The sequence below is a fragment of the Euleptes europaea genome, chromosome 6 (genome assembly GCF_029931775.1).
Source record: "Euleptes europaea isolate rEulEur1 chromosome 6, rEulEur1.hap1, whole genome shotgun sequence".
Lineage (NCBI taxonomy): Eukaryota > Metazoa > Chordata > Lepidosauria > Squamata > Sphaerodactylidae > Euleptes > Euleptes europaea.
In genome coordinates this window covers 81,735,267-81,749,954 of record NC_079317.1, presented here as the reverse complement: position 1 = coordinate 81,749,954, position 14,688 = coordinate 81,735,267, and positions in this window count along the sequence as shown.

Sequence of the window (14,688 nt, the reverse complement as noted above, 5' to 3'; positions counted from 1 at the left end):
TTGGAGGCAGCACCTATGGGCTGTAAATAATGCATCAGTGCATCTTCATTTCTGTCATTAGTTTGGTCCTCAGGTTAACCTATCATTTCTTTCCTGTTTCTCTCCCAGCCGCACCCCTGGAAAAGGCAGATGGGGCAGTTCAGAGTATAAAGACATGGGGAGGTTTTGATCCCTAGTTTAGCAAGTTGAGCTGTGAGGTTTTTTTAAAACACCAGTTCCACTTTATCAGTTAATTTCAAAATGCACTCAGTTTGCGGAAAGGATAGGCCCCTGTTACCTCCTTATACAAAACAGTTTTGTTTTTGTTTTGCATTTTTTATTGTTTATTTTTTTTAATGGGCCTTTGCTTTCAGGCTCATGACTGCAGAAAAAAAATACAATATGTGCCTGAAAAAGACAAAAGAATTTTATAACAGTTTTTAAAACCTGAATAGCCTTTAATTCTTTAATATCAGTACATTTTATGTAAGAATAAAAAAAAAGGTTTTCTTCTTGATCTTTTTTTTTTTAATTTGCCATGTGCATTTGTTCACATTTGTAAATGACTTAATGGAATTCTCACTTCGTTTATTTGTGTAATGTGTATAAACTGGGTTTGTGACTTAAGCATATTCATATATGGTCAGTGGTTACTTTAATATTGTACTGCTGCTGGTTATTATTTTTTTTTTAAAGTGGACTCTGCCTTTCAATGACAAAGTACCTTTGCGTAGATACGGAGGGAAAGCTCTTTTTTTAAAAAAAAAATACACTTTTCAAATCTTGTCTTAACATATTTTGAAGTTTTCAACATGAGTTTCAATCAAACCTTGGCAGTACAGTATTCTTGTATTTGTTGTTGTCTGTGTGTAGGTACTGGTACCTTTTTTGTTTTAAAAACGTTTTAAGTGTTGGCTTTAAAGTGAATTTATCTTTAGTATGATAGTAATATGAAAATTATAGGGTTTGTGTGCAGAGAATTTTTTTATAAAAGTGCTTTGTAAAAAAAATGTATTCTAGCTTTCGCGGTACATATGTGTGATAACTTTAATATCCATGACAGTTAAGTGCAATTATTTCATCACTCTAAAAATGCTATTTTTGTGTCGGTTACTGCAGGTGTTCCATGTCTTTGCAAAGTGACACATTTTGATGCCTTCTTGAGAAAGTGGTAGATTTTTTGTAGCTTTCTAGAAACTTTGTATTCATACAGTATCGATTGGAAATAAAGAAAATAAAGTCATTGTTGCTTTTGTTTTAATTGGTATGGAAATTGTCAATTCTTAGTCTACAGTCTTGACATAGACATCTAGCCCAGAAGGGGAGAGGGTTGTGTTATCACTGCTGTCACGGGCACTCGTTCAAAGAGGCATTTGTGACACTCACACCACTACATTCTAGGTAGCTCCACACATTGTAGCGGCCTCAACATCTGGCAGGAAAAACTCATACTGCTGACAGAATGGGATGAACTCCAAATTAAAAGCCGCACCTATGTTTTCATCCTATTATACAATGTTTTGTTTTATTTTCTCTTCTTCATTTATAGTCCACCTTTCTTGCTGAGACTCAAGGCAGATTGTGAGCGTATATAAAGTGCCGTCAAGTCGTAGCTGACTCATGGCAACCCCTTAAGGGGTTTTCAAGGCAAGAGACCAACAGGTGGCTTGCCATTGCCTTCCTCTGCATAGCAACCCTGGTATTCTGCGGTGGTCTCCCATCCAAATATTAACCAGGACTGACCAAGGCTGGTTACAGAATCTTAAAGTGTGCAAGAACACAGTTTCAAGAAGGCCCCACCCTTTTATCATTCTGCAAAATGCATAAAGCAGAATTGCCTTTTTTAAATAAAGGAAATAGGGTAATATTTCATGTCTGTGAAATGTTAGATACTTTTCATTGCTTTTGGTCTTTGTATATATTTTGAGGTTGTACTGTTTTCTAATTTTGTGGTCCAGTTTTGTGACACTGTTGTGTGTATTATAATTTTTGTAATTTTTCTTTGTTTGGCCATATGTATTATGCTGCTTATTGCATATGTTTTTAATTTCATGATCCACTTTCAATCTCAGTGAGATGAGCAGACTATAAATGAAAAATAAATAAATAAATAATACATAAATAATGCAACAAAAACTGCCTAAGATTTTTCTCACAGACATTAAAACTACAACCTTATTCCCTTTATAAAACTTGGAAAGGCCTGATTTGTATATTCAACCCTCAAATAAGGTTGCAAAAAATTTACACATATTGCAGTTGGGGCATAATTTCCACCCCAAGCTAAATTTCGATATACCCTTGGGTAGAAAAAGTCCCACAAAGCTGTTTTTGAAGTTGCCTAAATCATTGAGTTTGGAAACACAGTTTGACTTACCACAAAAAGTTCCTTTTGCATTGATTCGTCTTCCCCCTTTTGCACACCAGCATGCTTCCTCTACAAAGCCATGTTTTTTTTTAATTTACAACAACGAAAAGTAGATTTGAACTTAAGACAACTAAATTCCATGAATTTTGAAGGAAAACAGAAAAACATCTAAAATTAATCTTAACGTTTTTTATATTTGGGGTGTTTTTCCTACCCCACAAACATCTCTCTGTGGTAACGTAAAGATTCTCCAGGTTTCAGGAAGCATCTTCAGGTTGCCTGAGCACTTATAATTGTTCCCTGGATCAGAGTTTTCTTAATGAACTCCTGAGGTGTTTTTTTCTACATCAATATCTTACATGGGCTGGGGTGAAAAAACTACCCCAATGGCAAAATTAATAGATTTCTGTTAATTTTCTGGAGTGTTTTGTTGTTGCTGTTGTTTACAGAAAGCAAACTTAGTGGTAACCGGCTGTATTTTGAAGACATCTTTTCCCACTGTACAGAGGACAATTTCCTAAAAGGAAAAAGTACTATAATCACTTTTCTCTGCCTTCTGCCAAAAAAGGACAATGAGTAAGGTTGGGATATACCTGGAGATTTCGGGGGTGGCGCCTGGGGAGGGGAGTGGGGGTGCTCAGCAAGGTATAATGCCCTACAGTCCACCCTCCAAAGCAACCATTTTCTCCAAGGGAACCAATCTTGCTTGTGTGGAGACCTCCAGGTGTCATTAGGAGGCGAGCAACTCTAATGATCAGGGTGTGGAAATACCCCGCAAGTGTTGCTTAGGGATAAAACCTAACTCTCAACTGAAGCTCATGAGGGTGTCTTAAAAATGAAAACAATGAAAAATTCAAGAACAGCAAAGAAACGCCAATCTGTTTATCACATTTTTGTCCTGATATTTGTCCAAGGAACTCAGAGAAGCGTACGTAGTTCCTCTAATGGATTTTGTCCTCAGCAACCCTTCAAGATGGGGGGGGGGGGTCTGGTATAGGTCAACCAAAGAGCTTAATAGCTGAATGGAGATTTACGCCTGGGTCTTCCAGGTCCCAGTCCGGTGTTCTAACCACTACTGGCTGTCAACATCCACTGAAAAGCAGCAAGTAAGTAGTTTAACATCAGTCATATATCCTCAAAATAAAACCACAGCTTAAAAATCACAATAGAGAAAAACTGAGCATAAAAAGCATCACACACAAAGTCATTTCTTAACACCAGCCAAACATAACAGTGTAGAACCAAAGCAATAAAACAAATAAAAACAGTCTGAACAAATGAGCTGGCATGTCTGAGTGAAAACAGAAGTTTTTACCTGGTGATTAAAAGTTAATACATGTGGTGGTGTCAGACAGGATGCCCAACAGAAAGGGCATTATCTCTGATAAGCACCCAACTCACTTTTGAACATTGGGATACCCAGAGCAGGCGCTCTGAGGATGGTTTCAATTATTCAGCAGGTTCATCTGGGACATGAAGTTCTCTTGGTATCTGAGTGCCAGACGAGTGATCATAGGAAAGTTAAGACCTAGCACTAGGAAGACCTGGGAAGAAAGCAGACAATCTTGTAATGAGGCACTCTACACTCATATTGCCAGGATGTGATCCGAGTGTATAGTTGTGGGCAGCTTTTACTATATTCTTATGAATAATATTTTCCAAGTGAACAATTTTGTTGAAAGGGGGGGTGATGAGATGTAATCATTAAGATAGAACTAAATATCTCTGAATTATGTTTATATGATACTTACAGCCCATTTCTCATCTGGGAGGGTCCTCCCATTCCTGAGCTGGGAGAGTCCTCAGGAGATGCGCAAGGGTCCACGCCGGCGTCCGGGCCACTTGCACCAGTGCCCGGGTCACTTGCACTCACACTGGCCTCCCGCCGGTGTCCTGATGGCGCGCCTCCGTGTGCTGTCATCCGAGGGAGTGTTCCGGGGGGCACAGCTGCCTTTAGGCAGCTTCCTAACCTCCCTTCAGGCTGGGAACGCCAGGCTGGGAACCCCCCTTCAGGCTGGGAACTCCTTATCTGGAGTTATGCCACCTTTTTAGGTGGCATAGCCCCATGGAACGCTATGGAGCAGTTCCATGAGGCTCACAGGTAAGGGCAAAGTGCGACTTCAGTGGGGGGGGGGGGAATCCTCCTTTGGAGGCAGCACAGCTGCGCTGGCTCCAGCCGCTGGCTCAGCCCTCCCCCTCAGGAATAGGCTGTTAGTTGACTTCCTCCTTGGTCTTCAGGATAATTTCCTTTAGCCCCCTTCATTTCCTGGCCAGCTGCTCTCAGAATTAAGAATGGCTTTCTTAACATCTAAGGCCATCCACAGCACTTGCTATGGGATATGGATCCGGTCCCTCTCACACTAAGTGTAGCCTGTGTCCTTTGACCAAATGGCAGATATCTGGATCCACCATGGCAGATATCTGGATCCAACCTATAGTGTTGAATCATTTGAAGAAAGACCAGAAGAGAAAATGGCATTTTCTCCTAATGGGTAGAGAATCAAGTAGTAATCCATTGACTCAAAGACTGGATCTTTTCCATGTTTCCTTCGTTCCTGCAGTCCCATTTGAACCTGGGAAGCTGGTTCCTTGGGTTGCAAGACCTGTGTGGACTAACAGCTATGTGGGCTGAGGAAGCTGTACTGAGGAGAGTCCTTTCTCCTACTGAACTCAGCTGTGTTGATGCAGGAGAACTTTTTTATATCTCTGTTCAGAAGTCCCCCAACCCCCATATTTATTAGTCCCTGTGGTGCTGTCATCCTGATAATTGACTTACTGCAGGGTAAAAGGGACAAAGGTCTGCCAGCACCTTCCACTGATCTCTGGATTCAACCCCACTATAAATGTAATATTCCTCAACACACGTTGCAGTTGTAGAACTGTACCCCAGGAAATGAATGGGAAAGAGACGGACAACAGGCACATGAACACGGTTGTCCACATGAGCAATTAGTTCAGCTACCCTGTGGAATATTGTGGTAAAGCGGTTGTATGGTGTACAGACTGCGAGATGTGGGAAATCTAGTTGAAAGAGGCAGATGGAAGGTCAGAGGTGAAGCTGGGGTGAAAAGAGCCGGTGCTGTTGTCACCTGAATGATGAAGGATCTTGGACTGTTCTGAAGTCCTCAAAGCAATGGTTTAATCACCGAGTACTGAATTGGGGTGTTAAATTTGGAGCAGAAAGAAATCTATTATCAGAAATTCACATTTTAAACATCAATAAAACTAATACCTTGAGAGAGAGTGGTTGAACATGACTATTTTTGTTACTCTGAGAACTGAATGCCAGTCTCGGAAATACCTCTTTGGCATAAAATGATGTTTCTTGTTTGCTTTAGCCAAGGAATGGTGCTTTATGCTATTGATACTGGATACAGTATTTCAGTGGTGCCTGCATAGGAGAAAATTTTAATAAATTGGACATTTAAAACGTAAAACCATTTGAATGCTATACAGCAACAGGGGTGCAGGGTTTTTTAAACTATGACCTTTTATATGTTTTTATATTAGCTGTCTTATTCATATTATTTTATTGTGTTTTTATAATCATTTTATTTATATTGTAAGCCATCTTGAGCTCCACCAGGGAGAAAAGCAACTAATAAATGTTAATAATAATAATTTTTATTATTGTCAAGTTGTCAAGAGCCTAGATAATTCTGAAGTAGGATTATCTTCAGTGAAACTGTTAAGAGATGTCTGTGGGGTATATGCTCTAATAATGTAAACGTTTTTGGGGAAATGTATTTTGCATCTTAGAAAAACAGGATGTGAGGCAGATGGCGGGGATGCAATGTCATCTGCACTGCCACATCACATCTGGGAAAACCTGGAAGTGACGTAGGGTAGTTCTAGGAATTGCTGGAAACTCTATGGTAAAATGTAGGGGTGACATAGTGCACACACCACCACTGGTTTTTTTAATTACTTGTTTCTCATGCCGCTGCTCAAAGCAGTGGCAGGCAACTAGGGCTGCTGGCAAAAGACCTCCCACCATAGCGAGAGGCCTGGTGGCCCTAAACCCATTTATCAGCTCAGGTGTATTGAAAAATCTTTGGGGAGGGTGGAGCCAAGTTGAGCTGTCCTCCATAAGAGATTTTTATTCTCTGAGGGCTCCAGTACTTTGGAGTGTCTTCCCAGATGATGTGTGTGTTGCTCCTCCCCTCCAGGCAGTTCTGAAGGTCTCTAAAGCATTGGTTCTTGTAGGTTATCCGGGCTGTGTAACCGTGGTCTTGGTATTTTCTTTCCTGACGTTTCGCCAGCAGCTGTGGCAGGCATCTTCAGAGGAGTAACACTGAAGGACAGTGTCTCTCAGTGTCAAGTGTGTAGGAAGAGTAATATATAGTCAGAAAGGGGTTGGGTTTGAGCTGAATCATTGTCCTGCAAAAAGTAACAAAGGTAATGTGCTAACCATTGTCCTGTAAGTATCAAGATAATGTGCTAATGCGGGTGTGGTATGTTAATATGGAACCATTGTATCCTAAAGTGATCTGTTAATGTGTGAAATCCAAAGCTAACCTGCATGGCTATTGTTGACTGTAGTCTTTGTTAGTCTGGAGGTTTTTAAGACAGGAAGCCAAGCCTTATTCATTCTTAAACTCTCTTCTTTTCTGTTAAAGTTGTGCTGATGTTTATGAATTTCAATGGCTTCTCTGTGCAATCTGACAAAATAGTTGGTAGAATTGTCCAGTCTTTCAGTGTCTTGGAATAAGACCCTGTGTCCTGTTTGTGTCAGTCCATGTTCAGCCACTGCTGATTTCTCAGGTTGGCCCAGCCTGCAGTATCTTTCTAAAGCAGTTGTTTTCTGGAAGACCTTTGAGATCCCCATTTTAGTAACAGCTCTGTTGAATCTTGTTAAATCACGGTGTGGTGGAATGATAGTTTATTGTTACTGATATTTGTTTTTATCGTAAATATTGTACTTGAATCCTTGATTTACTTTTCTGCAGTGTTTCCAGAGGGATACTGATGTTACTCTGTTTCAGGAAAATTAAACGGAGTACAGTGGCACCTTAAAGACTAATAAAATTCCAGTTTAAGTTTTTGTGAGTCAGAGCACAGATTGGAGGAAGTAAGGTCTGACTCACAAAGGCTCATGCTGGAATAAATGTTCAGTTCCAACAAATTTTACTTTCCTCTGTTTGCCACTTCAAGCTTTCGGTGGGGTAAATTTCATTAAATCAATTTTTAAAAGCCCAGTCCTTTTAAAAAATGGCCCGCCAACTACTGGGTATATGCTCGTGTTTCAGAGCACTGTTAGCAGGTCCCAGGAGCTCAGCTGAAAGGTAACACTGGAGAAGAACTTTAAAAAATCTAATGAGGTGTCCCTTCCTTTGACAGCACCTACCTTTGCACTGGTACATGTGCTAGCATGGGGGAAGGAGGAGAAAGAAGCCCTGGGAAAGACCAGTGGGGCTACTGTAAGTTCCTGCTTACCCTCCAGAACTCTTTGCTTATCTTTTGCTTGTCCATTGGTTCTTGTAGGTTATCCGGGCTGTGTAACCGTGGTCTTGGAATTTCCAAGACCACGGTTACACAGCCCGGATAACCTACAAGAACCAATGAACTCTGACCGTGAAAGCCTTCGACAATATTTTGCTTGTCCCTTTAACCTGCTGGTAACTCAGGATTTCCTTAATCAGAGTCATGGTTTTTGCATCAGAATTGGCTCAAAGTAACAAGTCAGCCCTTCAGGGCAGTGAGGAGTCAGAGGTCATTTGCCTCGTGTTCTCTGCCAGACTGCTTTGGGGTTTCTTTGGAGTTATGCATGATTTTTCCAACCTTCAGAAGTCACTTCACTCCTGCCTTGCGCTTTCCCCAGGGTTTCAGGATGCTGTCTCCTGGAATTTAAAGCCTGCTCCAAGCCTAAATTGCTGCAAATCAATGCCATTTCTGTGCATATCTTTAACTTCGGGATTCTTTCCCCACACCTGTTCTCGCTTGTCCCTCCCTCATCCAAACCCTCATCTAGAAGCCATTTTGGTGAGTTTCAGCAGAAAGTGTTTTAAGATCTTGGGGAAGGAGCCAGCTGCCCACCCCCCCATGCCTCATATGCATCCTCTCTAGTCAGTTTCAGCAGCAAGAGTTTTTTGTTGTTGTTTGTTTGCCAGGGCAAGTTTACCAAGAGGACGCTTGGAACAAACCACAGCAAGTTCTTTTTAGTTTGCTAATGCAAAACCCTTGCTTTGAGATAGCCTGAAACAAACAGGTTGGGGGGGGGATTCCTTCTCTGCTTTGGCTGTAAAATGGCCACTCTGTTCATATCAAATGAAAAAATCCTGCTGCGGGTCTGGTGAGGGCTGCCGACCCAGGGTTCCCTGCCCTTACCCCCACTTTTTGGTTTCTAGTGCAATTTTAATGAAAAAAACACTAACAATGTAAATATAAATGAAGAACAGCCAAGGGAAAGACCCTGAGTTCCCTCGCCCCCCCCTTTGCACAATTTACCCAAGAGGTGCCTGAAGGGAGGGGGCAAGGGAACGCAGGGTCTTTCCCTTGGCTGATCTTCATTTATATTTACAATGTTAGTGTTTTTTGCAAAAATTGCACTAGAAAACAAAAAAGGGGGTGCTGGCTGGCCAGGACAAGATTTCCCACCCTCCCCTCATAAGCATCCTCATGGTCAATTTCACAAAGCGTGCTTCCAGACTTGAGCAACAGACCTGGGCTGATTCCCCCCCCCCTTCCTTCTCTTGGTCAATTTCACAGTGCTTCCAGACATCCAGGAGCAAACAAAGCTGAGCAGATCCCCACCGCCCTTCCTTGGTCAGTTTCACAGTGGAGTTTTCTTATGATCCCTGCAGTGAGATAGCCAGAAACAAATTGGTGGGGAGGGGGCTTGTAAGGACCTTTCTCTGCTTTGGCTTTAAAATGGCCACTCTTTATTTATTATATACAGCTTTTGCCAGAACATAGTATACAGCTACAATCTTAAAAGGATTTTAAAAGGGTAGGTATCAAATCAAAAGTATCTCCATAGCTTAACATAAATACATTAAAATGCTAAAATAGTTGCAATAAAAATATTATACTAAAACATACCTAAAAGTTAGTTGTGACCAATATTGACATTACCATTAGTGGCCTCTCTCAAACGGACCTTAATAGCCACTGAGCAAAAATTTAGCAACTTGGGAAAGACTAAAGGTGCCCCCTTCCCACAGCAGACATTTCATTTCTTCTTCTTCTGAATCAAACTCCCTTAGGTTCACCAGTGGATGAATCAACTTTTGTCTAATGTCATTATAATAATTTCATCTAAGAATAACATGGCCAGAGTCTTCAATTTCTCTGGCCCCACAAGGACATTCCCACTGAGCTCTTGGGAGTTTTCTAAATTTTCCCTCCAAAGCTGCTGAGGGAAGTACGGGACCTCTAGCGAGGGTAAATGGCCACTCAGTTCAGTTAAAATGAAAGATTCCCGCTGCAGGGCAAGCGGGGGCTGGTGACATATTTAAAAAAAATACACCACAGCCAAATTACAATGCAGCATTTTCAAAGGGAGGGACTTGGAAGCTCCACATTTTCACTGGGGATGCATAATTAATCACAAGGTACTCCTGGAATTTCTTCAGGGCAAAGGCATAGAGTTTTGAGAATTTAGATCAGAAAACTGTGTATCTGCCTAGCGGCAAACCCAACACAACTTCCCATGAATAAATGGCCAGAGAAATTTGTACCTGCTGATAACTGGGGACTGTGGCTGTGGGAAAGAGGAATGGGTTCCCTTTAAGAAGAGCCCTAGCTGAGGTACATTGGGATGAAAACGCTGTAAGGAAGGAAGGAGGGACATTGTGGCTAAAGCTGCCACGTGCTCGTTTTGTTTAATCTGTAAATCCATTTAAGTTACTCAACTGAGCTTTACAAGATGCATTAGATTCCAGCGACCTTTGGTGCAAAAAATAACTAAGGTATCCGTTAGAATGCCAAGGCAAATAAGGGGACGTGACAGGGCTTGTATTGTGCAGATGCTAATAAGTGCCGTTGGCACACTGCCAGACACAGGTCTGGAGACTGATGCCTTTAGTCATGTTTAAATTAAGCAATAAGGGAAATCCATTGGCTCTATAATAACAATTCATACTCTACCAGGCTATTGGGCCAGAGGGCTTATTGGTGGCCTTGATTTTATTTTTTCCTAGGAATGTATTCCTAGGAATACATGCTGCTGCTCAGTATTCCTGCGGTAACTGCAAGAGTAAGATCCCCGAACGCAAGAGCGAACATCAGCCCCAATGCCAGGTTCCAAGACCCAGGACATCACCTAGAACTTCTCTGAAGTGCCATGGCTGCCCTATTTAAAGGCCCTTTAAAAAGGGCAGACAGATGGCCTACTAGAGGAACCTTTTCTTCTCAGAGTATTTTAAAACTGCAGCTTTTGCAAAACCTACACTGCTATTAGGAAGGACATATTTGGAGAAAAAAAATCTCAGCAGCATTTTCATTTTCTGCAACTCCCAGTAGATGTTGCTTTAGATTTTAATACGGAAAAACCCCGAAGAGCCTCCAAACTTAGTGCAAGTGAGGTGTATTGGGAGGGAGGTAAAAGAGGGCATACAAGACTAGGCTGTTAATTGATTTCCAAATGGCATGGCCATCCTTTCTACAGTTGCTTCAGCTCTCCTCTATTCCTGAAACAAATTTATACTGATTTATTATATCTAGTGGTTTTCTGATACCCAGATGAGCTGTTGTGGATGTCGTTTCAGCATAACTAATAACTGACTAAGGTGAGTCTGAAATTGCATTGACTAATGAGTTGACTCATTACAAATCCTTCATCTATCAATAAAAACACCAGCCCTGTTACTAAATCCTCACTTTATTCATTAAACTCCAGTAATTACATTTCTCCAAACCAGTTATTACTCTGGAAAACAATTCTTTATTCTGGGATTACCCCTGGTAGACTTGTTTGTGACAACAAAGCCCTATGGAAATACATGGCATTGTCATTGTGAAAATCCACTGCACAATAACCAAATACTAGAATGTGTGCCATTATAAGAATCTGTGAGATGACTGTAATATGGAATATTACCTGGCATAAGATTTGAAAAAAGCTGGATGTGATCACATGAAGGAACTGGATAAAGCAAGTTTATTGTGCCATGTGGTTTGTATTGATGCAACAATCAAAGTCACTGGCACATAGTTTAAGACTGACACTTGGAGGCAGCTGCTCTCGGAAGAACCGCTAAACAGAATACCTAACAAGATGACAATAAGGTGTCTCCTTTGTGGTCCAACAGGCTGCATCGAATGTGACAGCAGAGCTTCCCGTCTGCAAGAGCAACAGATTGGAAGGCATCCAGCGAGCTGCTCTTATGTGGCAAAATGTGTTCTGCAGCACAGCGCTGGGTTACGGGCTGCAATATGGCCCAACAGATTGCATAGCATTAGCACCGCTGACAATGGGGCATTCATTATGTGGGACAACGGGGTCATGGAAGAGTTTGCAGGAACTCCATTGGCTGAGCCCCTGTTAGCATATGCATATCAGAGCGACATATGGCAGCTGGTAACTTTCCTGTCACAGATGTGAACGCTTTTGTTTTGATAGAGTGTTTCATGATGATCCCAGTTTGTGGGTGAGCAGAATGAATGAGATGAAAGTTCACAGTCCATCCTCTGGTTTTGATCACGGGAAATATCTCCTGTTTGTTTCATTTTGTGATGGAATCTAACCTTTTGCTAGTGAAATTCCACTGATTGGACAAATTGAACAGTAAGTTGATGCAAAAAGAAAAAAGTGGAGAAAACCATGTCATGTTTTGATTTTTCTGATTAGGACCAACTGGGCTGATTGTTTCCATAGAGGATTTGCTAAAAGATCAGCATGTTGACCAAATGGCTGTAATGAGTCACTTTAAAATATATGAATATATTTATATACATACTTTAATACACACACATGGGGTGGGGGGAGTATATATTCTGGTGTAAAAGGATTTCAGTGTGGAAAAGATGCCCCCCTTTGAGCCGGCACAGCAAGATCATGATTATATCAAACCCCATTAAACCAACGTGACTTGGGTCAATAACTGAATCAAAGCCTATGAGACATACAGTTATCTAAATTAGGGATCCTGAGAAGATGAAATGTTTAAAATTGCTTAAGCTAATTAAGCAAAAATGTTTAAGCGAATGGACAACAGGAAGTTAAAAATAGATATGAAAAGGCAAACATGACAACCAAACATTTCAGTGCTGTCTTTCTACATTTGTAAATACCTTCGGTTACAATTCGGGTTGTACTCAACAGCAATGTATTTGTTTAATCTAATACGGTTGTTACTCAGGCTTCACTTTTAGCAGGATGTTTATTTTCATTTAAATAAGAGCTGAGCCTTTGTGCATGAACAATAGCAAGCAAAGTTCCCTTTAGTTACAGGCTAAGGCTGGGGTTGTAAATGTGCTTGTGCGCACCTGCCGGTGTATTACTCTCTCTGTTCTGGAGTGACCATCTGTAAGAGTGAGGGGATAATTCATTCCTCCGAGTTTCCCTCTCTCTAAGCAAGGCTCACAAGAGTGCCATCCATGGCTTATTGTTAATGACCAATTATATTGCAATTGATATTGTAAAACTGTTTGAATCTTTGCGGATTGTGGCAGTGCAGAGAACGGCAATGACTTGAGATCAACAAAAGCTGCCCTTTGTTTATAAGTGAATACGATGGTCTCAGATCAGGGAGAGGGAAGACAGAAAAACAAACCTGTTTTGTTCTTCTAAAAAACCTGCAGTCCAGTGGTACCTTTAAGACTAAGAAAATGTATTCCAGTGTTAGCTTTCATGAATCAAAACTCACTTCGTCAGAGCTATGGACTACATATCCATAGGAGTTATTTATTCTTAGAGTTCTAAGCAACAGACAGGTGGGTGTGGAGAGATGTTATAAAGACTGGCAAGTCTGGAAAAAAAATAACCCAATCAAAATCCATCCATTCAGAGGTACCCTTAGGCAGTTCATGAGAGGGAGGGCATCTTCTGTGCATGGAGTCGGGGTCACTGGGTGTGTGTGGGGGAGGTAGTGCAGCGTGTTGGACTAGATGATCCTGGTGGTCCCTTCCAACTCTATGATTCTATGATTCTATGATTCTACCCCTGGTCTTCGTTTTATTTTGCAGCGATGGACTGACACACCTACCCCTATGGAATGATGTTTCCTCTACCATTGTTGATTAACCCTTTTACAACCCAGCCATATGAACTGCTGCTCTTACTGCTACAGAGTGTAAGACAAGAGCCTCCCAGGCAAGAAGTCAGTCCCAACCCTGGCACTGAGATCACGGCTCCATTGCCTTCACAACAGCTATTCAGCATAGCCAAACCCCTTGATGCTACGTAGATTAACAGACATCTGACGAGATCAGAGAGCTAATGAAACATCAGGGTCTTTGTAGGGCTCCATAACTAACTAATAAGAAACCTGTCAGTGGCCATTAGCCATAACCACTAAATGGCACTTCTGTGCCTATGAGTAGAATGCGAGGGATGTTTATTAGCTAAAAGGGAAACCATAACAGTAAACAATAGCGAGTAAGAAAATAAACACACTTCATCACTATCATTCATTTTTCTGGTGCCTGCCTGTCTAGTTTGCTGAGTTATGGAGACTCAAGAGGAGGAGGAGAGTCAGGAGATAATGAAACTGACAGGGGATTTCACCAATCAACAGAATAAAACAAGTCTTGCAACTTGAACATGCCGCCGCTCCCCCCCCCCCCGGACTTTCTTTTTACTCTTTGTTTACCAGTGGTTTGGTTGTTCTTGATTTCTTCATTAACAATATACCCTGAGTCCAAGCCTGCATCTATTTGACATATCTTGTTCTCTTCCCTTTGAGCACATTCATGTTCTTTGGGGTGTTTTGCAAATTGCAGAGCTTCTGGAAGACTGACCTGTGTGTATGTGTGATTTTTTTTTTTTTTGCTACTGTATGTGAGATGGCTGCTGTATAAGGGTACTTTCTAATTCCACTATTCCTTTAGCACTAGTTCTAGTGCCTGTTAATTCAGTACTCTTGTAAGTATCTTCATGTCATTGCCTTGTGCGTTAGCATGATTCTTTGCAGTGCACATACGTGCATAATGCTTGTACGTTACTCGCTGATGTGCACACACATTAATAGTCAGTTCATTGTAGCAGGCAGCATTACTCCTTGTTTTTCTGTGAAGCACTCACCCGCACTGTTAGAGTAATGCAAGTTCACTCTGTCACTCTAGCTATTTTTCCAGGAGTGCAAGCATTTCCCTGTGCCCCCTCTTTACTGCCACTTGCCTTTCTTGAGATGCCAAATGCAAACCTCTGCCCATCTTGTAATGCTTCCACATCTTTCTTG